This window comes from Canis lupus, chromosome 3, assembly GCF_011100685.1.
Source record: "Canis lupus familiaris isolate Mischka breed German Shepherd chromosome 3, alternate assembly UU_Cfam_GSD_1.0, whole genome shotgun sequence".
Taxonomy (NCBI): Eukaryota; Metazoa; Chordata; class Mammalia; order Carnivora; family Canidae; genus Canis; species Canis lupus.
Window position 1 is genome coordinate 72,804,096 of NC_049224.1, and position 22,518 is coordinate 72,826,613.

At 42.6% G+C, this 22,518-nt stretch overlaps 1 long non-coding RNA gene across 2 annotated transcripts; it reads left to right on the plus strand.

The window, feature by feature from the left end:
- The first annotated feature begins 5,751 nt into the window (after nucleotides 1-5,751).
- Nucleotides 5,752-21,739, plus strand: LOC111095387. 2 transcript variants are annotated; one of them, XR_005357274.1, is made up of 5 exons: nucleotides 5,752-6,039; nucleotides 16,121-16,368; nucleotides 17,235-17,325; nucleotides 18,293-18,653; nucleotides 20,278-21,739. It is a non-coding gene; the product is annotated as an uncharacterized LOC111095387 (long non-coding RNA). The 2 variants fall into 2 exon arrangements; XR_005357273.1 differs by lacking the exons at nucleotides 5,752-6,039; nucleotides 16,121-16,368 and having other exon boundaries at nucleotides 16,984-17,325.
- Nucleotides 21,740-22,518: the final 779 nt, after the last annotated feature.

Sequence of the window (22,518 nt, forward strand, 5' to 3'; positions counted from 1 at the left end):
TATGATAGTCACACAGAGAGAGAGGCAGAGAGACAGGCAGAGGGAGAAGCAGGCTCCATGCAGGGAGCCCGATGTGGGATTCGATCCCAGGTCTCCGGGATCACGCCCTGGGCCAAAGGCAGGCGCCAAACCGCTGCACCACCCAGGGATCCCGGTCATCGACTTTGAATGTGGTTTCATTGATGCCGTTAGAAAATATTTTACCTCTAAACGAAAAGAAAGATGAACTGCCTCTCAGAAAAGGCAGAAGTAAGAGAGAATAAAAAAAAATAGAAAAGCTGATACAATTCTGTTTTGATGTTTGATGACATTCAGTGTCCCAGAACAGTGCTTTGGGAATAATTTTTCCTTTTGATCTTGCAGTATGAATGGACACGGAGACCATCTATATGAAAGGACAACCTGGGTACATAGGGCAGAACAAAAGAATTTGCCAGGAATGGGAAAAGCACACATATATAAATAAGCAGAAACATTAACTCCTGTCTGACTACTAAGTTATAATCTCCTCTCCACTCCATATCATACCAACCAATTATTCATCAGTACCCTTCAAATGTAAAGAGTATGGTAAAATTTATGTTTCAGATTTATCTCACCTTGATGCCAGGGTGGCCCTCCCGGGCATATCTGCCATCTGCCCCTTCCACGATCCCTCCTCCCTCAGGGACCAGAGAATAGCACTCATCTTGAATTCTCCTGTAAGCTGCAACGCCTAAGGATGATCTGATGCAGGTATATAGTCTCCGCAACGTGTCCCTCTCTTCCACTTTCTTTTCTTGCTTTCCCACATCCATTAGACTACTCTCCTCACCCAGATCCTTCCAACCCCAACAGTTTTGTCTTTGATCTCGCTTGCCTCCTCCTGATTTGGCCAATCTTAGAGCATCCATGAGGCTTCACGATATGGAATGAATATAGGTCATTTGTTCCAGGTCATTTGTTCCATTCATTAAATTTATTTATTCATGAGACTACACAGAGAGGAGAGAGAGGCAGAGACACAGGCAGAGGGAGAAGCAGGCTCCGTGCAGGGAGCCCAATGTGGGACTCGATCCCGGGTCTCCAGGATCACGCCCTAGGCTGAAGACGGCACTAAACCGCTGAGCCACTCGGGCTGCCCAAATTCTGGCTTTTTACTTCCTAGCTGCATGATCTTTGTCAAGTTACTTAACATTTCCACTTTAAGAAAAAGTGGTTCTAATACTACCTCAGAGGAATTCTGAGGCCATTAAATTAGAAGATGTATGTAACATCTATGGCACATTTAAGTGCATGTTAAACATCAGGATTTTTTCTTCCCCTGTCTATTCCCCCAAATAGTCCTGATTTAAAGGATTATTTGTCAGCAATTACACTAAATAGTTTGGCATTATTATTACTCAGGTTTCATTCAATGTTTTCATTCATCATTCTAAGGAACACAATAACATGTCATTTTTGGCACCTGCCTCTGGGGAGGTAGTGACATCTTTTTTTAGTCGTAGATCATTTTCATAACTGGCTCTTTACCTTCACATAATACATCAGAATCTGCTCAGTTTGAAACTGTGAGGATCCTCAATGGTTTCATACCCAGCTCTGGGAAGCCTCTGTTGGCCCCTTGGGAGCTAGAAGTTTCTACTTCTCTTCCTCTGAGGGGACACTGCTGAGAACAGGTGGGAGGGCTGCCTGTTCAAGTGTGGCCTCAAAGACAAGGTGGAAATGAAAACGAGGTGAGAATGTGGTGCAGTAGCCTGTGAACCCGAGACACATAGCTGTGGGGAACAGTGGCCGGGAAGGAGTCATTTGCACAAACCAGTTAGCAACCAGAAAATGGAACCACCCGCAAACAAATCCTGTAAGAGAGGGACAGGGTTTTCCAGTATTGCTTTTACCGTGAGAGGATTGTGCTGCATCTCAACTCTTAGTGCCATTTGATTTGAGGCTGCTCACACAGATTTCTTTGATGACGAAAAACTTGCAAAATCATTCATTTTCTCCCCTTTATACCTCCATGCCGACTAAGCCAGAGGCCAGACTCCATTGCAAACAGAGATGTATTAGTTAAGATACAGTTGAGGCTGCTGTGTAAGAGACACAAAAATGAAAATTTATTTTTCTGATGTAACAGTCTGAGCATAAGCTTTCCAGAGCTGGTACATGCTCTTTGGTGTTGGAGACCCAGCTTCCTATCTTTTTGCTTTGCTATTCTCAACATATAACTCCTATCTGTGGTGTCAGATGGCTGCTCTGGCTCCCACCATCACAGCCACATTCCAGCTGGCAAGAAGAAGAAAAGAAACAAGGGAGAGCATCTTGCTTTCCTTCAAAAGAAGTCTGGAATTTCATGGGTGCTGGGATGGCTCATTCAGCTGAGCATGGGATTCTTGATTTTGGCTCAGGTCCTGATCCCAGGGGTGGGATGGAGCCCCTATGGAGCTCAGTGCTCAGCAGAGAGCCTGCTTGAGATTCTCTCTCTCTGCCCCTCCCTCTGCTCGCAAGCACGTGTGCACTCTCTCTTTATCTCTCTCTCTCTCTAAAATAAATAAATAAATCTTAAAAAGATAAAGTCTGGAAGTTCCAAATATCACTTCCACTTTCATAGCATTGCCCAGAACTTAGCCACATGACCACACTCACTGCTGCAAGGGAAGCTGGGAAATTTAGTCCTAGATGGGCAGTAAGGAGTCCAGCTAAAGCATTGCTACAGAAGACACGTAGAATGTGATATCGGGGGACAGTTACAGTTAGCATTCTGCCCAAAGGATCAAAGAGATGTTTAAATCAGCAAAACCTGCTGGGTATGAGGACATATTTTTTGTGGGTAGTAAAGCCGACATAGGTGGAGCAAAGAGGAGAGCCCCAATTTGAGGGGCAGCCCTGTTCACCCTAGATAATAACTGTTACACTGAAATTCAGGTCCAGTGTTCCAGAGCTGCTGGTTTTCAAGAGAAACCAGAAATGGTTTCTTTTTGAAAATATGATATCTCCCAACTTTAAAACATTGGCTCAAAAATAGTTTAACATGGTATAGGCTGAACATATCTGTAGACTGACATTTGGGTGCCTGTGTTAGATTCAATTTGCATAAAAGTGTCAACTGTGCTTAACTCTCTGCCTGAAATGCTAAACTTTAGAAATCTAAAATTAGAACTAAAAGGCAAATTGATTTAGTAAAAAAAAAATTTTATTTATTTATTTTTTTGATCAAGACAAACTCCTCAAAGTAAATAATTTCTTGGCTTGTGGGTCAGGCACTGAAACAAAAAAATCAGGAGTTGGCCATGAATTTCTTTCATCCTTCAAATACCATGTTTCACTTTAGATGTGAAATAATTGTACTCTCGATCTGGTTTGCAATGACCAGGTAGTTACTTTAACTAGATAAATGAATTGGAAGAAACACTCAGGCTCCATTTTTCAGTGCAAGATGGAAATGATAGGCACAGCAGCCATGAACCTGCCATTCAGATCTCCTGCTGTGGGGAGCATGGCTGTGGGCCCCGTGCTGCCCTTCTGGCTCTGCCACCGCTTCACATGAGGACCACATCTCCCGTGAGCTTCTCCCAACCAGTGATCCAGACAGAAGGGGGACTTCTCCAGTGATCCACTTTGGCTCCCAGACTCCTCAGCAGCCTGGCCAAACCAACCAACCTTCCTTCCTTCCTTTCTTTCTTTCTTTCTTTCTTTCTTTCTTTCTTTCTTTCTTTCTTTCTTTCTTTCTTTCTTTCTTCTTTCCTTTCTTCTTTCTTTCTTTCCTCTTTAAATATTTTGAGAGAGAGAGAGAGCACACCCGTGCACATGCGTGTGCATGGGCTGGGAGGGTTGAGGGGGTAGGGCAGAAGGAGAGACTCTCAAGCAGGCTCCGCTGCCTTGGGTTCCAGCTCACAGCCCTGAGATCATGACCTGAGCCGAAATCAAGTGTCAGGAACTTAACTGACTGAGCCCCCCAGGCGCCCCCTGGGCAAACCTTTCTTGTAACTGTTCTGCAGTCTGAGGCTCCTCCTACCCTAACCTTCTTCCTTTCGCAGGTGTCAGAACTCTCCCCTCACCCCCGCGGCCCCCCTTGCCCCCCCGTCACCTGCCCCCACTTCCTTTATCCTTCACAGGCTCTCCCCCTCAGAAATCCCTTGCACATCTAATCCCACCTTGACAACTGCTTCAAAGCAGGTGAACTAACACATGAGGCCGATGAGAGCAACAGCAGTTATACTTGACTGTGTGCTAGGTGCCCGGCATGGTGCTTACCCGGTGTGTAAGAGGCCAGGAAGGTGAAGGGGTGGGCAAAATAGGTGGAGGGGATTAAGAAGTACAAACTTCTGGGACACCTGGGTGGCTCAGCAGTTGAGCATCTGCCTTTGGCCCAGGGCCTGATCCTGGGGACCTGAGTCTCATGTTGGGCTTCCTGCATGGAGCCTGCCTCTCTCTCCGCCTGTGTCTCTGCCTCTCTCTGTGTCTCTCATGATTAAATAAATATAATCTTAAAAAAAAAAAAAAAAGAGGAAAAACTTCCAGGAAAAAAATAATGACAATGGCTAACTTTACTGAGTATGTTCCAGGACCATGCATTACAGCCTCACATGTATTGTCTTTACAAAAATCCTGAGGTCCATAGTGAACGACCATTTCCCTTGATTCTACAGATGTGCAACTAGGTTAAATAACCTGCATAAGGTCACATGTCTAGCAGAAGTAGACAGTGATTCAAACAAACCCACGTTGGTCTGATTCCAAAGCCCATTTGTTCATACATCGGATATTTGTGTATTCCTTCCCAATTTCTTCCATACCCAAATATCACCACATATTACCCTCGTGACTTAAGTGATTCATGAATAGCACCTGCACAAGTATTTACTTAATATTTCTCTTTAACTGGGATACCTGGGTGGCTCAGCCGTTAAGCGTCTACCTTCAGCCCAGGGCGTGATCCTGAAGTCCTGGGATCGAGTCCCACATCTGGCTCCCTGCCTGGTGCCTGCTTCTCCCTCTTCCTGTGTCTCTGCCTCTCTCTCTGTGTCTCCCATGAAAAAGTAAATTTTTAAAAAATTTCTCTTTAACTGATTTTTAAAACTTGACTATATTTATCTTTAAAAAGTGACATGATATCCCTGAAATAAATGGTAATCTGCTATTCCTGCCAAAAATTAATCCTAAAAGTAATCACAATAAAAACAAAACAATAGTATCAAATTTTAGCCAGACAATATAATACCATTTAAGGAGACATTATATCCAACTAAAGATTCAAAATTTGGGGTCTGCACTCATTTTGTGTGTTTTTTTTTTTTTAAGGGTAGATCAGTAAGTGTTAGGTGGTAAGCATCAAATGAAAACATTTTTTTTTTCTTGACAAAACCAGAAAGATTGACAAAACTAAAAAGGGACTAACTTTCCCAGTCTGGGACTCAGTGCTCTTCAATGCTGTAACCACGTATCCTGAAAAATTCTCTTGGGTGGTTGTATTTGGGAAATGATGAGTGATGGAAACGGAAGAAGGCTCATTTAGACAGAAAAGCAACTTTATACAATGGCCCCATGCCCCTGAAAGAAAAGAAAAAATCAATTTAATTCCTTTCCAGCCTCTGCAGGTTCTCAGCACTCACAATTGTACCCTCTGGTTTTTCTGGAGAGTTCAATTTTTCAAAAGTAAAACAAACCAGAGCCTGCAGCATGAGTGAACCCTGCTTTTTGGGCAGGTGTATCCGGTAGAGAAACAAAACATCGCTCTGTGGTTAGGCTGCCTAGTACACTGGAGTTCAACACATTCAGAAATCAGCCTGCCTCGGTGGTGGTGGGGTTGCTGAACCACACAGCGAGAACATGGGCCCTGTGTAAAAAGCTCCCAGCCTCCCTGCGTACGGAAGACAGCACTGACCCAGAGCTGAGCAAAGGGCAGGCTACAACCCCTGCCACCTCTGAGCTGGGCCTTTCAGCCACAGCCCCATGTCATTCATGGTTGAAGTCCTGCTGCCGCAGGGCCACACAAGGTTGTTGCAGCGCAAGCCCACTCTGGCCACACTGTGAGTTGGAGAGAGCTTTGAAGCCATCAAGGAGGTGAGGAGAGGGCTTGTCACCAGCCCTCCTTTCTGATTCTGAGTTCCTCAATCAATTTTTGTCACGTGTTGTTTGCATTTGGTTTGGTAACTGGCTGGCAAATGTAGTTGGACCTGGAAGCAGAGACAAGACTGGGATGCCACTGTGAAGAAGTGTTTCAGACCCTCTGTTCATCATCACAGAATCCCAGCTTTGTGCCCACTTTGCAGATGGGAACACAGAGTCACTAGGGACTGAAATGAGTGGCTTGAATGCTGAGATGGGACTGCCTGTCTATGGCAGATTCCTCATTCTGTACCTCTTTAGGCCTCTGGATCTCTAGTATACTATTCTTTTGAATTAATCCTCATCCTAGCAGACATAAGAAGAGGAGGAGGAGGGGGAGGAATAAGTAACATTTGTTGAATGCAAAACACTCTAAGTGCCTCATCCTGTTTAATGTTAAAACCCCTACGGGTTGTGTGTGTGTGTGTGTGTGTGTGTGTGTGTGTATTCCTCTCTGCCAAAGAGAAAATTTGAAACACAAGAGGTTAACTGCCAAAGGTGACCCAAAGGAAGGACTCAAGCCCAAGCGGTCTGACCTCAATGACCAAACCTATATCCACTATGCTGTCTTTTCAGGCAGACACACCTGCCTCTAAATCCAGACTCTATCTCTGTGTTACTTGGGGCAAGTCACTTGACCACTCTGAACACTGTTTTCTTATCTGTAGAGTAAGGATAAAAATAGTGACTATCATTTAAGGATGGTATGAAAAGCAGCTAAATGAGGTTATTCAGGTGATGGGCTTTGCATGGTGCCTAGCATACAGGAAGAGCTCAATAAATGCCAAGTATAATTAGCAACAGAATTGTGGCCTTCAGGATTGATCCACTTCCTCTTTCCTTCCATAATGGCTATCCTCTTTCTAGTTACCACCTGCTGTTTACCTAAACAGAGCTTCCTTTTTGGCTCACTCGATGTGATTTGGCTGATCTGAGGCATCCTCCTCATACAGCCTCTCCCCTTTGGAGCTGCATGCAGGAGATCATGACAAGTCCATCAAGCACTTCCAGCACCATCAAGGATTTGTAAGGGCAGTGACAAAATCTGGGAGATAGATGGTATCATAGAGTTGTTTGTCACAAAAGGTAATGTACCCCAAAAGGGGCCACTGTAAAACAAGCCGCCCATGATGTATGTGTGCCCCAGGACATCTTAGAGAATGAGTTGACTTGGAGGAGTGAACAGAGGAAGATCACTCTGTGATGAGAAACATAGAGTTTGCAGAATCTCTACATATAATGGTTTTCAAACACGTCTGTGAATTCTTTGACACCTGGCACATCAAGAGGTGGAGTCTAATCCCTTACCCTTGAATATGGACTGGATTTAGTGACAACTGCGTGACTTCTAGGGCTGGATTATTAAGGGTGTTTTGCTGTGGCTCTCTGTCCGGATGCTTGGTCTTCAAATCCAGCGGCCATGGCAGGAGGAAGCCCAGTGACAATGGGGGCCCAGGGATAGGTGTTCTGGGCCTCAGCTCCAGTTGAAGTCCCCAAGAACAGACAGCCTTTGTGATGGCTCCAGCCCAGTCCACCATCTTTCTTCAAATTAGTGACAGATTCCCAGTAAGAATTGCCTCCTGAGCCCATAACCATAAATGATTGTTGCATTATGCCACTGAATTTGGAGCGATTCATTATACTGCAGTAAATAGCTGGACACTACAATTTATTTCACAAAGTTCTGCCTCTAGGTCACTGTTAGCTACTGAGAGCTCTATGTTACTATTGATTTTAGTTACTTTGGAACTATTATTTTAGCACTTACTTTCATGAGGTCTAATAATTTTTGTTAGGTACATACCAAATAGTTTCACAATCCACAGTGATCATTTTTATCAATTTATTTTTTTAAGATTTTATTTATTTATTTGTTTATTTGATAGAGAATAAGAGAGAGATAAAGAGAATAAGCAGGTAGAGCTGCAAGCAGAGGGAGAGGGAGAAGCAGGCTCCCTACTGAGCAAAGAGCCTGATGTGGGGTTCAATCCCAGGACCCTCAGATCGTGATCTGAGCTGAAGCCAGATGCTTAGCTGACTGAGCCAGCCAGGTGCCCTCATTTTATCAATTTATTTAAAAATAATTCTGAGGGATCCCTTGGTGGCGCAGCGGTTTGGCGCCTGCCTTTGGCCCAGGGCGCGATCCTGGAGACCCGGGATTGAATCCCACATCTGGCTCCAGGTGCATGGAGCTTGCTTCTCCCTCTGCCTGTGTCTCTGCCTCTCTCTGTGTGTGTGTGTGTGTGTGACTATCATAAATAAATTTTAAAAAATTTTAAAAAATTAAAAATAATTCTGTAATAAGAACTAGAGTCACTTTGTATGTTCCCCTGAGGAAGAAGCAGGTAGGCAGCCTTTCCTTGGAATAAACCTGAGATGACTTTTTTAGCTCCCTAAGCCATCACAAGTAGGGAAGCTTTAGGATGAATTGACCCTTGAAGCCCTCTTGGAAGAAGGACTGAAGCCAACAGAGAAGCAGAGCCCTGATTCCCCAGGCAGCCCCAGCATATTGGGCTGTGAAACAATAATGCAGAGGTTTTCTGTAAATCATCAGCCAACTGTGAAGTGTTTTCTAGGATTCAGTTTTGTTGTCAACACTCCTGGATATAAAGCTTCCAACCCTCAGCACCTACAACAAAAATGAGTATCTATATAAATATTAATACATATATATAAGCACACACATACACAGGGCCCCACTATCTTACCAATTGTGAGTCTTGAACAAATTACTTAACCTTACAATCTCAGTTTTTTGTGTCTAAAATGGAGATAATACTTTCCTCATAGGATTATTGTAAAGTAAATGACTAGAGCAGACCAGGCTCAGTGAATATTAGTTATTAAAATAATTCACACACATAACACATATAGAAAAGAGATGGAAGAAATTGCACCAAACAGTTATTGTAGTTATCTCTGAGCCATAAGACTATGGATGCTTTTTATTTCCTTTCTTATAATCATATATTTTGAAGACATCCTATGTTTCATTAATTTTTTCATTATTTTTTTAAAATATATTTTGATAAAAAAATAAATAAAAAATATTTTGATAGAAACTATTTTTTTAAATGAAGGTGGTTATTAGATGATAAGATTATGGATAACTTTCTTAATGTTTTAAATGTATTTTGTGTTTCGATTTTCTCAAATTGACTTAGTGGGATTTTTAGGTCTAGGAAAATACAGATGGAGGATGAATTTAGGCTCAGCCATGTGGTACAGATCCAAGATTTCATGGTTTCATTATCTCGTTAGATGGAGATTACTGAGGATTTCTGCAGTCATGGTCAACTTCTCGGAGATGGTAGAGTTCAAGGTTGAAACAGGAGAATGGGAGCCTTTTCCAGAGGACTAGTTCTACTCAGGTCTCATACACATACACATACAAACACATATGCACGCATACGCACACACAGCTTTAGCTCTAACTACACCAGGTGCTGAGGGAAACAATCCCTATTTTCAAGAGTTTACTGCCTAAAAAAAAAAAAAAAAAAAAAGGTTTACTGCCTAATGGAGAAGGTATACACATAGAGAAGTAATTTTTCCATTTAATGCAGTAGATACTAATATAAATACGAGTGCAGGTTTTGATGGAAATGCAGGCAAAACATATTAGCCCATCCTGGGGTTCAGAACAACTTATTGGAAGTGAAGTTTCTTGAGCAAAGTCTTGAGGAATCTCTTAGGTCAGGCTGTTAAAGCAAAACGTCACAGACCAGGTGTCTTCAACAACAGACATTTATTTCTCACAGTTCTGAAAATGGAAAAGTCCAGGGTGAATGTGCCAGCAGATTCGGTGTTCCATGAGCACCCCTCTTCCTGGCTTGCACATAGCTGCTTTCTTGCTGTGTCCTCACATGAAGGAGAGAGAGAGGGCTCTGGTCTGTTTCTCTTCTAATAAGGGCTCTAATCCCATCATAGGAGCCCATGACCTCATCTAATCCAAAGGCCCACTTCCAAATACATTGAGGAATATAGCTTAGATATATGAATGGGGGGTGGGGGTGGGCATGACATTCTGTCTATAGCAAGAGAAGAGTCAATCCCAGGGATAGAAAGATGGGTGTTCGCAGAGGCTGGAATAGAAGAGTGAAAGGACATTGGTGTGTGCAATAAACAAGAAGAGTACTCTTCAAACCCTCCCTGCCCCATCTCACACACAGAATCCTTTCTTCAAACAAACAAACAAAAATCCCATGTGGGAGCTTAAAAGCTAAAATACATAAAATTGGGTTGGCTGTATAAGGGCCGTAATGAATATCTCTCCCCAGAGGAGGCCCATGAAACCTGTCCCCACAAGGCCCAAGATTCCAAGGGGAGTGGGAGGTAGGACAAATCGACTCTGCCAGAGCAACTGGTGGGGGCCAGGTCTTGGATGGCCTGATTTACTCTATCTTTGTAGAAATGCAGTGGGGCACCGAGGGGTTTTTCTCTGAGGAGCGTGTGCTCAGGGTTGTACTTTGGAAAAGGGAGTGGCAATATGTGAGGAAAGTGCCTTAATCTGGGGAAAAGACCATCGAGACTTGAACTAGGACAGGGATTGTGTCAAGAAGAGGGTAGGTTGTTGGAGCATCACTAACACTATTTTTCAGAAGATTATTTTCCACTAGGAAGTTTCATAGGAGGTCTGGCCACCTACATGGATGTCAGCCCATATGGGCACTCCCATGGCACATCATTCATACCAACCTCTTTCCAGCAGCCATTTACCCATCCAATCCCAATAGCCCACCTAAAGAGATGCCTGGTTTTGTGAGTGTGTGTGTGTGAGTGTGTGTGTGTGTGTGTGTGTGCTTAGAGAGAAAGATTGAGAGAATGCATACAAGTGAATGAGGAAGGGGCAGAGGGAAAAACAGAGAGGGAGAGAGAGACTCTCCGGCAGACTTGAAGCTCAGCACAGAGCCCACCATGGGTGGCTCTCGATCTCACAACCCTGAGATCATGACCTGATTTCAGTCAAGAGTTGAACGCTTGACTGAGCCACCCAGGTATCTCAAGATGCCTGTTTTAAACATAAGGGCAATGAGGTATGTAGCTGTGGTGGTTAATTCTGTGTCAACTTGGCCAGGCCAATATCTAGGGGCACCCGATATTTAATCAAGCCCTAGCCTGGACGTTGCTGGGAGGTATATTTTAGATGATATTAACTTTTAAATCAGTGGTCTTGAGGAAAGCAGATTACACCTCATCATGTGGCAGGCCTCGTACAATCAGTTAAAGGCCTTAGAGAAAGAAGAATGACTCCCCCAAGGAAGAGGGAATTCTGTCTGCAGTCTTTCCTGGGTCCCCAACTTGCCTGCCCATGCTGCAGATTTTGGACATGCCAGACTCCACAATTGTGTGAGCCAATTCCTTAAAATAAATCTCTTTCATATCTATATCCATCCATTTATCATCTATCTATCTTTCTATCTATCTATCCATCTATCTCTCTATCATCTATCTATATCTATTCGTTCTGTTTCTCTGGAGAATCCTGAAAAATACAGTGGCTTACCCCATTGACCAGATAGAGGCAGGAATAAAATGCTGATTTGTAACAACTTATTAATTCAAAAAAAAAACTTATTAATTCAGCTTCACCACCCTTCCTTCCACAACAATGAGTTCAGAAGGTGGGGCAGGTGATGCTCTTACTCAGCATTCCTAAAGCAGACCTCTGATTACATCACCAGCCTGCTTAAAATTTTCAACGATTCTCCGTAGCCTGCCAATAAAGTCCCAATTACATGGTCTAATAATGGTCAAGGATCTCTGGACTCAACCTCCATTCCCTGTCTTACCTCTCACAACTTAAATTGATTATAGTGCACCAGATTTCACTCACTTCCCTGTAAGAAGATTGTATGTCCACATCCTTTGCCTTATGACTTATAGTCCCTCCACAGGAGGAGTGTAGAGTCCTGCTGCACTGATTTCTGGGCTTCTCCACATAACTTGTTTTGCCCAATGAAATGCAATCAGACCAGACAATACCCATCCTAGCAATAACTTTAAATGCTTGTGTGATTTGGCTGAACTGAGGGCTGGTGGCCCCTAGGAAGGTGGGGAAGAAGAGTACAGAACTCTCTCACGAAGATCGTTTTGCTTTTCAAGTATGAAGAATAACAGCTGCCCCTTCTAAAACTTTCTCAGAAATCCAGATTTTACACTCTGATGTAGTGTGAAATTGCTTCACTCTAAGCAGTGAGCAGCCTGTTGTTTCTTGAAGGTTTATTAAATCACTTATGATTCTGGATATTTACACTATAAACCAATAGATTTCTTTGAATCTTAGTGTTTTTTGAGGGGAAATCTCTTAAAATTATGCCTTGTTTTACTTTTACTGTGTAGTAGGGTAGGAAAAAATACCTCAACAGTGGATATCAACTCTTAATTGAATATAAAATGTCTTTTTTTTTAGGACGATAGTGTCATGGGTCTTTCGAGATGGAAAATAAGACCCTGAGACATGAGAGAACAGGTGTGGGGAAAATGAAATGGCAAAACTGTTCTGCTTTAGAAATAAATAAGAATTGGGGCAAAAGTGGGAGGCAGAGAGAGAGTGCAGAGATTGAAGGAAAGTGGAAAGAGAGAGAGGAGATTAAGCAAAGATCAAGAGGCTGGAATCCAGATTGGTTGAAGCACAGACCTGCAGTCTCCAAAAACGTGTTTTATTTTTTGTGTAGTAATAGAGTTCCAGCTGGGCACTTGATTGCCCGCTAGAGACTACACTTCCCAGGCTCCATTGTAACCAGTGTGATCACATGACTATGTGTTGCCAATGGCATGAGAATGGAAATGATGTATGCAATTGCTTGCTTAGAAGGAAATCCTTGGCCTCCATTTCCTCTTCTTCTCTACTCCCAATGGGCTATTTGTAAACATGGTTTGACTCAGCTTTGACCATGCAGATGAGGACACAGCCACTCCTAGAGGATGGCAAAGCAAAAAGATAGAAGGAGCTCTTGTTTGAGTGACAGCAGAGAGCAATGATGCCCTTCATCCTGGACGGCTCTTCCTTTGGACCAAAGGAAGAATCTCATTGTTTCAGCAGCTTAGCCTAAATCTTAACTGATACAATGGTAAAATCACGAGGGGACTTTTGAAAAACAGAGATAACAATCATTCATTTTTTTAATTTACATTTTTCAGTGTTCTAAACCCCTCATCTTTTGACTTTTGGCAAAATGTGTTACTTACATAAAGGCCTATATAAGTAAGAAGCTTGTATAGAAATCAAGGAGAGGGTCTCGTATCTGGGCCGACAGAGCACAGTCAAGAATGAGAATGTGTGCAAGATGGTTTATAGACTGAAATAACCCCATAGAAGTAGGAGCTAAAGGACAACCTGAAAATGTGAGCTCACCTGAATTCACAGATATCTCAGGGAAGGCCTGGATATAGAATGGAAGGATGTTTCAATGCAATCTAGATCTTAGGGATCAGGATAAGTCCAATGAACACTTGGACCAAAACAGTGATTAATCCAAAAAGGCAGGAATATCTCTGATGAGAGTGATGTGAAAAAGCCTGGAATATAAATTCTAGAGTCAGATGGCATGTGTCTCAATGTCTATTCTACTGCCTATAACTATGTGACTTCAAGGAAGTCACTTAAAATCTAAGCCTCAGTTTCCTTATCTATAAATTAGATATAATAATAGCTGCCTCATAGTGTTATCATAAGGAATTGAAAGGAATATTGTACATAAAGCATTCAGCAGATTGTGGGACATATAATGAGAAGCCAACACATACTAGCTTTTACTACTACTATTAATTTTTTCACAATATTAATATGAGATCCTATTATTCAAGTCAAGGAAAATCATTAACTTTGAGAATCCTTTGGTGGAGTCAGGGGCTCAAATGTTTCTGACTTGACCTGAGGAAAGTGGGTGGGAGAAGGTTGTCACTCCAGCATTCAAGGTGTACCCGACCAAGTATCAGTAGCTCCATTGTGCGGATGAGAAATAAAGTTGAGAAAGGTGTCTCATTTGAGTTCAAAGGCATTTTCGCAAAGCCAGGCTGAGAAAACAAGAACACTTCTCCTGTAGTTTCCACTGCCCTGGAGCCTACCCCCTCTTCCTTCCCACTGTGTCCCCGTTTCAGTAAGCCACCTACCACCCCTCAAGGAACTCAGGCAGGAAAGCAACAGTTCTGTACTTCCTGTTTTCCTTCACCCCCTACTACTAATCAGTCCTCACTATTTCATCTCCAGAGTTCTCTCAAATCCATCCACTTCTTTGTCCTGCCTCTGCCAGCAGCCTCCTTCAAACCACTCACCGTGGCTTCTTCATTGCTGTCCACACTTGCATTCTTCATTTTCCTCTCCTCTCAGCAGCCACAGAGATTTTTAAAAATCCAGATGTAATTACTCCTGGCCCTGCTTCCCATTGGCTTCCTGCTGCCCCAGGATGAAATCCAAGCAGCCCACTTTCTTTGGGTCAACATATAATATGCCCGTCCCCTGCCTAGTTCTCTTGAAACTCACACCACCAGTTTTTCTGTTTATAGAGCAGAGCTCCCAGCCTTTGAATGCTGTTTCCTCTACCTGAGCAGTTTTCTTCTCTCCCTCCCCTCATTTAACTAACTCATTCATCCAAAAACATTTTTATCAAGCTCCTACTATATGCTAAGTCCTACTGTAAGCCATAGAGGTAAATAACCTCTTCTGTCCTATGAACCTTATCTGCAATCTGGTGAAATCTATGGACCCTTTTCTGAGACTAATGGTTTTTTGTTTTGTTTTTTGTTTGTTTTTAAGGATGATGATGTTTTATTTAAGTATCAATTTTTATCATTGTTTTCTTATTTCACTTGAACCTCACCATAAGCCTATGGTTAGATAAACTAGATATTGTGCCCCTCTTTTCCCCAACATATTACAAACAAAGTTGAAAAGAATATTACAGTGAACACTGTAATAGGCAGATTAATGCCACCCCCCCACAAAGAAGTCCATGCTTTAACCTCTAGAACCTGTAAATATGCTATGTTATATGGCAAAAAGACTTTACAAATAGAATTAAGGACTTAAATATAGGGAGATTATCCCTATAGGAAGATTATCCTGAGTCCAATGTAATCACATGAGTCCTAAAAGGGGGAAGAGGAAGGTAAGAGGAAGAAAAGGTAAAAGATAATTTGAAACATGGAGGACCTGACCCACCATTGCTGGTGGTGAAGATGGAGAAGAGAACTGTTATGGTTGAATTGTGTCCCAGGCTAATGCTTTCTAAATACATAAAATAAATATGGAGGATTACAAAAGAAACCAAATGTACTGAAATAGTTACCAAAATCTTTTTAAATTGTGATATAGTAGTATATCTGTTATTTTATGATTGCATTAAATAACAAAATCTAGCAATGGGTCTAAATAATATAATCTCCTAGTAGTGATCAGTATAAATGGTATTTTAAGAGATCTGTGAAACAGTAGTATGTGACAAAGTCTCAAGGACAGCTCATACCACTGTGGTTTGTTGCCTACATTCACAATGGAATGAAATGCTAAATTTCAGTTAGATGTTAGTAAAAATAAAGATGTCATTTTTTTTCCTATCCAAATTCATAGAGCCCAGTTCTATCCACAGACTCCAGAGAGTCCCCTAGATCAGATTAAACCTGGGGAATATAGTAAGAAACACAGGAGCTTATGTTCAAGTGGCAGGGGGTGGGGGGAGGCTGATAATCCAATAACTTCAGATTGTGCTGAGTTGTTTAAAGACAATAAAATGACTTCAGATTATAATGAATTGTTGAAAAAAAATCAATAAAGTGGGCACCTGAGTGGCTCAGTCGATTAAGTGTCTACCTTCAGCTCGGGTCATGATCCCAGGGTTCTGGGATCAAGTCCTGCATTGGCTCACTGCCCAGGGGAGAGCTTGCTGCTCCCCCTGCTTGTGCTCTCTCTGTCAAATAAAAAATAAAAATCAATAAAGTGAAAAAAAAGTAAAAAAAAAAAATCAATAAAGTGATAGGGATTAACCAGCAACTAGGGTGCCTGATGAGAGTGATGTGAAAAAGCCTTCTTTTTCAGCTGAACCCCAAAGAGAAGGATCTGGTCTGAGAAGAAGCCAACCAAGAGGTGCCACAAAGGGAGTGGACAGTGAGAGCCTGGCCCAGCCTGGCAGACAAGGGATATGAAATCGGGGAAGTACATACACATCAGTCTTAAAAGGCCAGAGTAGGAAGACCTTGAACTCCTGCTTCAGTTCCCTCCTCTTGAATATCAGGATGGCATTGAGACCAGCACCTGGGGGCTGCTATAGAAGCCCTTGAGATCATGTGAGTGAAAGGCCTGGTAGACAAGCACACTATGGAAGTTTCCCACAGATCCCACCCCATCTCATTCAACCCCATGGGTGTATACAGTTGGAGTCCCCATTCCTCTGAGAGGTTGGTTAGATCATTTGCTTAAGGTCACATAGGTGGTTTAGGACAAAGCCGGAATTCAGACGAAGCTATCTGACCCTTTTCTCTTTCTTCTCTAGGGAGAAAGCACGAGTTCTTTCATATCAAGCTCACCCAGCTCTCTGGTGGTTCCCAGGACACAACCTGTCTGTGATCCTTTCCCCCTTGACAGAGCAGCATCTCCCAGGAGGAGAGATGAAAAATCCAAATGCTGCAACTAAACGCTGCCAGGACTGAGGGAAGCCACTTAGCCCTAATTTCCTTACTGTTAAAACCAGCATAACCATGGCAACACACTCCAGGGCTTTTATTAAAGAATCTGACTGTGAAAATCAGCCTAAATCAATGGAAGGAGGAGAAGTGCTCCGTGTTTTACACACACACACTGGTTGCCATCAGCCTCAGCACCCTGAGATGCTAAAAGCATCCTCCCTGCAGAGGAACCCGCCCCCCCCCCCCCCCGGGGGCCTCCCATCCTTTTCTAAGAGCACAAGCTCCAATGAGCACTTCCCGAGAGACATTTCTCTCCCGTAGCAGATAAGGGTCCAGATAAGGGGTCGGGCATATGCTATATTCACTTTTCTAAAACAGCCCAAATGCAGCCAGATAGTGTCTCCTGTCCAATGTGGAGGAGCTGAGAGAGAGAACCAGGCAGAGGGTGAGGTTGGGTCCAACCTTCTCTGTTTTCACCCTCTTGTTTTTCTCCGCCTTTTGCCATTTCTCCAACAACCTGACCTCAGAGCCTTCCTCTCTCGATGCCTCTGGAGATGTCCTTCGGTTGGTGCTTTGGCCTCAAGAGTGTGGAAAATCTGTTCTTCCAGCTTCATCCAGGTGTGTCTGGACAGGAGGAGCCCTGCCTCCACCTGCTGCAGAAATGAGAGGGATGAGAAAAAGCATCAGCAGCTCTGTGGCCCCCATCCAATTCACTAAGACCTCACTGGATTGGGGGACACACCAGGGCCCTGTGGGGGGCCAGGAGCAAAGCTCAGGCCATGCACCATGACCAGTCTAGTTTACCAAGAGGTGCATCTTCCCACTTCCTACCCCTTTTATTTCACTGTCACCAGCAGGCCAGAGGGTGCCCCAGAAATGACAGAGGTGAACTTTCTACTGAGTCTTCCTATGGCCCACCCATGTGCTGAGCACATTCACCTCATTTAAACTTAATAAAATTCTGAGGTGGGTACTATTATGACCTCGTCCAGGACAGGAAACTGATATCTAGAAAGTTTAATCCCTTGCCCCAGTTCACTTGGGGGTTTTGACCTTGGGTCATCTGACTCCACGGTTCTTACTTCCCCAGACACTGTTGCCCAGTCAAAGGATGGGGCTGGATGGTGAGATGGTGATTAGGCCAGAGTTAATTCTGGGCCTAGAACTGATTTGTCAAAATGAAATGACACGGGCAATGTTGTGTCATGGGGACTCTTAACACATATACCGTAAAATGGTCACAGATTTTTGTGACTGGAAAGTATTAACTGCCCCTTGGCTTGCCACAGTATCTCATGGAAACGAGGCTCTGACTGACTCATGCGTTCGGCAGATGCCTAATGCTGGCAGCAAGCTCCTCTTTTGATGTGGCTTCCCTCTCAAACTTATCATGCCAAACTGCTAGAGAAAAAGAAAATTCATTCCACGGGACTAAGTTCCTACTCATCTTGGCTGCAGCACATAGGGAGGAGAGAGCAAAGAAAATGAAAAAGAGCAAGTGGGTGAGCTTGTAGCAGTAGCTCGCAAGGAAGCTGGGCTTCCCCAACCCGCACAACCTGACAATCTGCCTCTCTGTGCTCAACAGATGGAAACTGTGTCCTGAGGTGAATGGTTCCCCTCAAGCTGTCTTCACAACAAAACAGACCCTGAGCCCTACCAGAGGGAGGAGGAAAAAAAGACCAAAAACACTGTGAATTAAGAAATTTGTCAGAAGAAAAGGGGGGACCACTCGCTGAGTTTGCTCTCTCGGCCTCTCACCAAGGACCTCAGGACCTGGAGTCTTCCTCAGCCTTGGGCTATAGGCTGCTCACTTCCCTCTCTGGGCCTCATGTTTTCCTCAGAGACGGCAGCTCCCCATCCCCCTCGGCAGGCCTGCAGCTTCGTGCACTTGCTTTCCCAGCACCAACACAGCACCCCCTACATAGTGGGTGCTCAGACCCCTTTTGGTGAGTACATTCGTGAAATTCTGAGACCCAGAATTCTCCCTGAGACCAGGTTCTGAGAACCTCTGGAGGTTGCCTCCAGAGTCCTTTGGAATCAAACCCATTTTCTCCTGGGAAGCATAGCTCTCAGCTTAGGAAAGTACAGGTGCCACAATGTGGGAACAGAAGCTACAGTGAGATCAGAGCAGATGATATCTAGAGAACCTCCTAAAAGGAAAAGTATGTGTCAAAATATAATGGGTAATTTTGCAATGTGATAGAAAGTGTTGTTCCACGTTTTCAACCCCAGCTTTTATTTGGGTTAAAAACTTTTCTGTTTCCTTTGCCTGAGTCTGAGACTTACATCCTGGCTTAGATACTTATGCTGTACATGTATGTGTGTATATGTATGTCTAAGTCTGTATATATGCATATATGTACACTCTGATCATAATCACAGCACCGTTGAGGCCTCTGAGGTGATCCCCCAATAAATAACATTTCTCTTCCCTATCCAGATTCTGAACAAGTTAAGAAGTAAAATAGAAGAAAAAAGCCAGAGGCCAGGATGTCACCCTTATTACTGATAAAGCTGGATAGGAAGGCATAGGTTGGTGTAAGAGTTAAACAAGCTGGCTTCCTGAACCCCAGAATCAGGTAGATTTCCCACCCGTTCTCAACAGTGCTCTCCAGGGTCAGGGGGTGAGAGAGGGCAGCCCAGGGAGACCTGCTCTATGAGGATTTTCAACATGAAATATCACAGGAGAACACACGCCATCCCTGACCAGGCCTGGCCCCAAAAGAATAAAAAAAATTTTTTATTAGTTCTTTTCTTTATTAGTTCTTTTCTCTATTAGTTCTTTTCAACTATACCTGGTTGTTTTCCCCATATTTACTGATAAAAGAAAGAGAGACCCAAAGTTATATTAACCAAGCTTCCCTCACAAGAAGGAAGCATCAGAAGTGGGAAAGAAGTGTCCCCCACTAAGATGCAAATGTAGCACTTGATCATTTGAATTAAATGTCTGTTTACATACTGTCTCCCTCTTAAGATCATAAGCCCCTTGAGGGAAGGAGTTATGTTTTATTTATCTTCCTTTGTGGAAACCTTGTACTTAGAAGGCATGCAAATGTTTGCTGAATGAATATGGACCTGGAGTCTAAATAGCCTTATGTTCAAATCTTCTTAGCCAATTACTATGAAAACTGAGCAGTGTTTTACACAGAAGTTGCAAATGGATAGCCCACAAACTACATCCAGCTCAGACATGATTTCTTTGGCCCACAGGGTATTGGTCCACCAGTGTCTTAAAAGTTTGTAAATAAGTTAATAATACGTAAAACTCAGGAAATTTCATATAAAGATCTGGATTTCTGGCTTCTTCTCAAAGCTTGGAAGACTTGATTTGGTAGATGATTGCAAAAATAGCCTCAATTTTTCATCCTTCCTCTTTTCCATACACTTTGCAATGCCACTTTATAGTTCTTCCCATAAAGGGTTGGAATCTCTATCTCCATGCTCTTTCTCTGGCTTAGCCTTGTGACTTACCCTGGTCATAGAATATGACAGAAATGACAGTGAATCAGTTCTGAGTTTGGACCTGCAAGGACTTGTTTACTTCTCTCTTTTTTTTGGAAACCTGCTAAGACCCCATGTGAACAAGCTTGGACTAGCCTACTGGCCTATGAGAGATCGTACTGAACAAAGACAAGTTGTCTCAGTTGTGCCAGCCAAGGCCCGAGACATGGGAGAGGGCCTTTCTGAGATGAGCAAAGCCAGCCCACAGCCAACCCACCAGCTGACAGCACATGCATGAGTGACTCCATCCAAGACCAGAAGAACCACCCACCTGATCCACAGATTTTGGACAATAATAAAAGATTATTGTTTCAAGCCACTGAACAAATTACCATTTGTTACATAGTAGTAGCTGACTGATATACCTGGCCACATCAGACCAGCTGTCCCTCTTGGCAATACTTAGGTGGGGTGAGCAACCCCTTGAATGAGGCATGAGTTTTGCATCGCCCCACTGTTCCTACCACTGTTCGCTATTATCTCTCTCACCCAGTAGCTGAGTGATAGAGGACAGTAATTACCATTGTTGAGTGGTTGTTTTCCTCATCATTGTGTTAAGAACAAACTAAAATAGTTCTTATAATCAAGACTATCAATAGAGATTAAGAGAGCTACATATTCTAAGCAGAATGAGAGAAAGACAAAATATCTTCTTACGCTAACTACCCTAACTCCGTATATGAACCTCTCAGTGTGAGCCCTTGATTCAACACCTCCCAGCTTCAGTGTTGTCTGTAAAATGAAGTTAAGGACACATGCCTCAGAGGATTCTTTAAGAATTGAGTTCAGTTTAGCAGAATAGCATAGTGGTTTAGCAATATGCTCTGGAACTAGACTGCCAGGGTTTAAATCCCAGATTTCCCACTAACTAAATCTTTGCATGGTGCCAGATGGATGCAAACTGCTTCTGATAGATGAATAATAAAGCTACTTTAGCCTCTTTCATCTGTAAAAATTACTTCTAATCTGTACCTTGTTCTAGTAAATTCCTATCAAAGCCAATGGTAAAGACTATTACTTTAGAACTACCCTGAGAACTAATAGGGACCAAAACAATGTCAATTTGCTGAGAATTAAATAATTTTATAAGAATTATGAAATATTTATGTCTGTGATCAAAGGATAAATACCTTCTGAAAATACCCCAGAGAAATAATGTAAAGGCAAAAACACTTAGATATTTACAGCATCCACTTAGGCCATGGAATATTCAGCTACAGAATAAATATCACCACGAAAAAACATAGAAATTTGTTCAGAAAATAATGTTAAGTAAAAAACATATGTATACAAAATAGCATAAATATGTCAATTGCAATTCTACAAAAATATAACTACACATTGAAAATGATTGGAAAAGAATATTGTATAATACAAGTGTTCTAAGTTCATAAGATTTTAATAATAATAATTTTAATTACTTGTTAAAAATTAGCAAATATACTGTAACTATAAATTTTGGAAAATGTAGATCATTATACTATATTATTATAAAAAGTGTAAGTATTAATAAGCCGTTACTCAAAATGGAGCATAGTCTATTTTATATTTGTATTTGTCAATAAAATTAAATGATTATCAGTAGACATAAGAATAAGCTATTATATAAGCAAATAATTTTGTTTTCTTAAAACCTGCAATCTGAATGCTTATACTCAGGATCTCTCCCTCACTCCCACTCCCACTCCCAAACCCACATCCACCCCTCCTTATCATTAAAAAACCAAACGGAACAAAACCAAATTCCAACACTTCTAGCTCCAGACCAGATGGTATGAGGGGAAGTGAGCACAGGTGTCATTCTTGTCACTTACTCTGTAGTGAGGACAGGTCAGGGTGTTCAGCCTCAGCCAACCAGGTAGGACAGGCTGACCCCAGTTCTCCTAGTTGGGAGTTGTCTGATAGAACATCCACTGTCATCGTGTCTCAGTTCCACTTAGCATTGCAGTATAATGGGTTTCCTTTGTAGTCCTATGTATTTCATTCTATGCATTTTAAATCATTTTTTTTGTTGTTGTTGTTAAAAAAAGAACACTTCTTTATGCCTAAGAATCACTTAGCACTGTGGGAGGCAACCTCTCTTAATACCCTACCCTCCACCTTCAGATCCTCGTAATTCTTCCAAGTAACTTTTACAAGCAGTCAGGATCACACTTGGAGGCTCATTGATTTTATCTTGGAGAAGTTTTAGTTCTGGAAACTAAGCTTTTAAAAATGAATTAGGCCTGTCAAACTTGCTCCTCATCAAGCAGAAAGGATCAACCCTTTAATAATGTAATTTTCTCCACCTAAACTTATGGAGAACCTGAG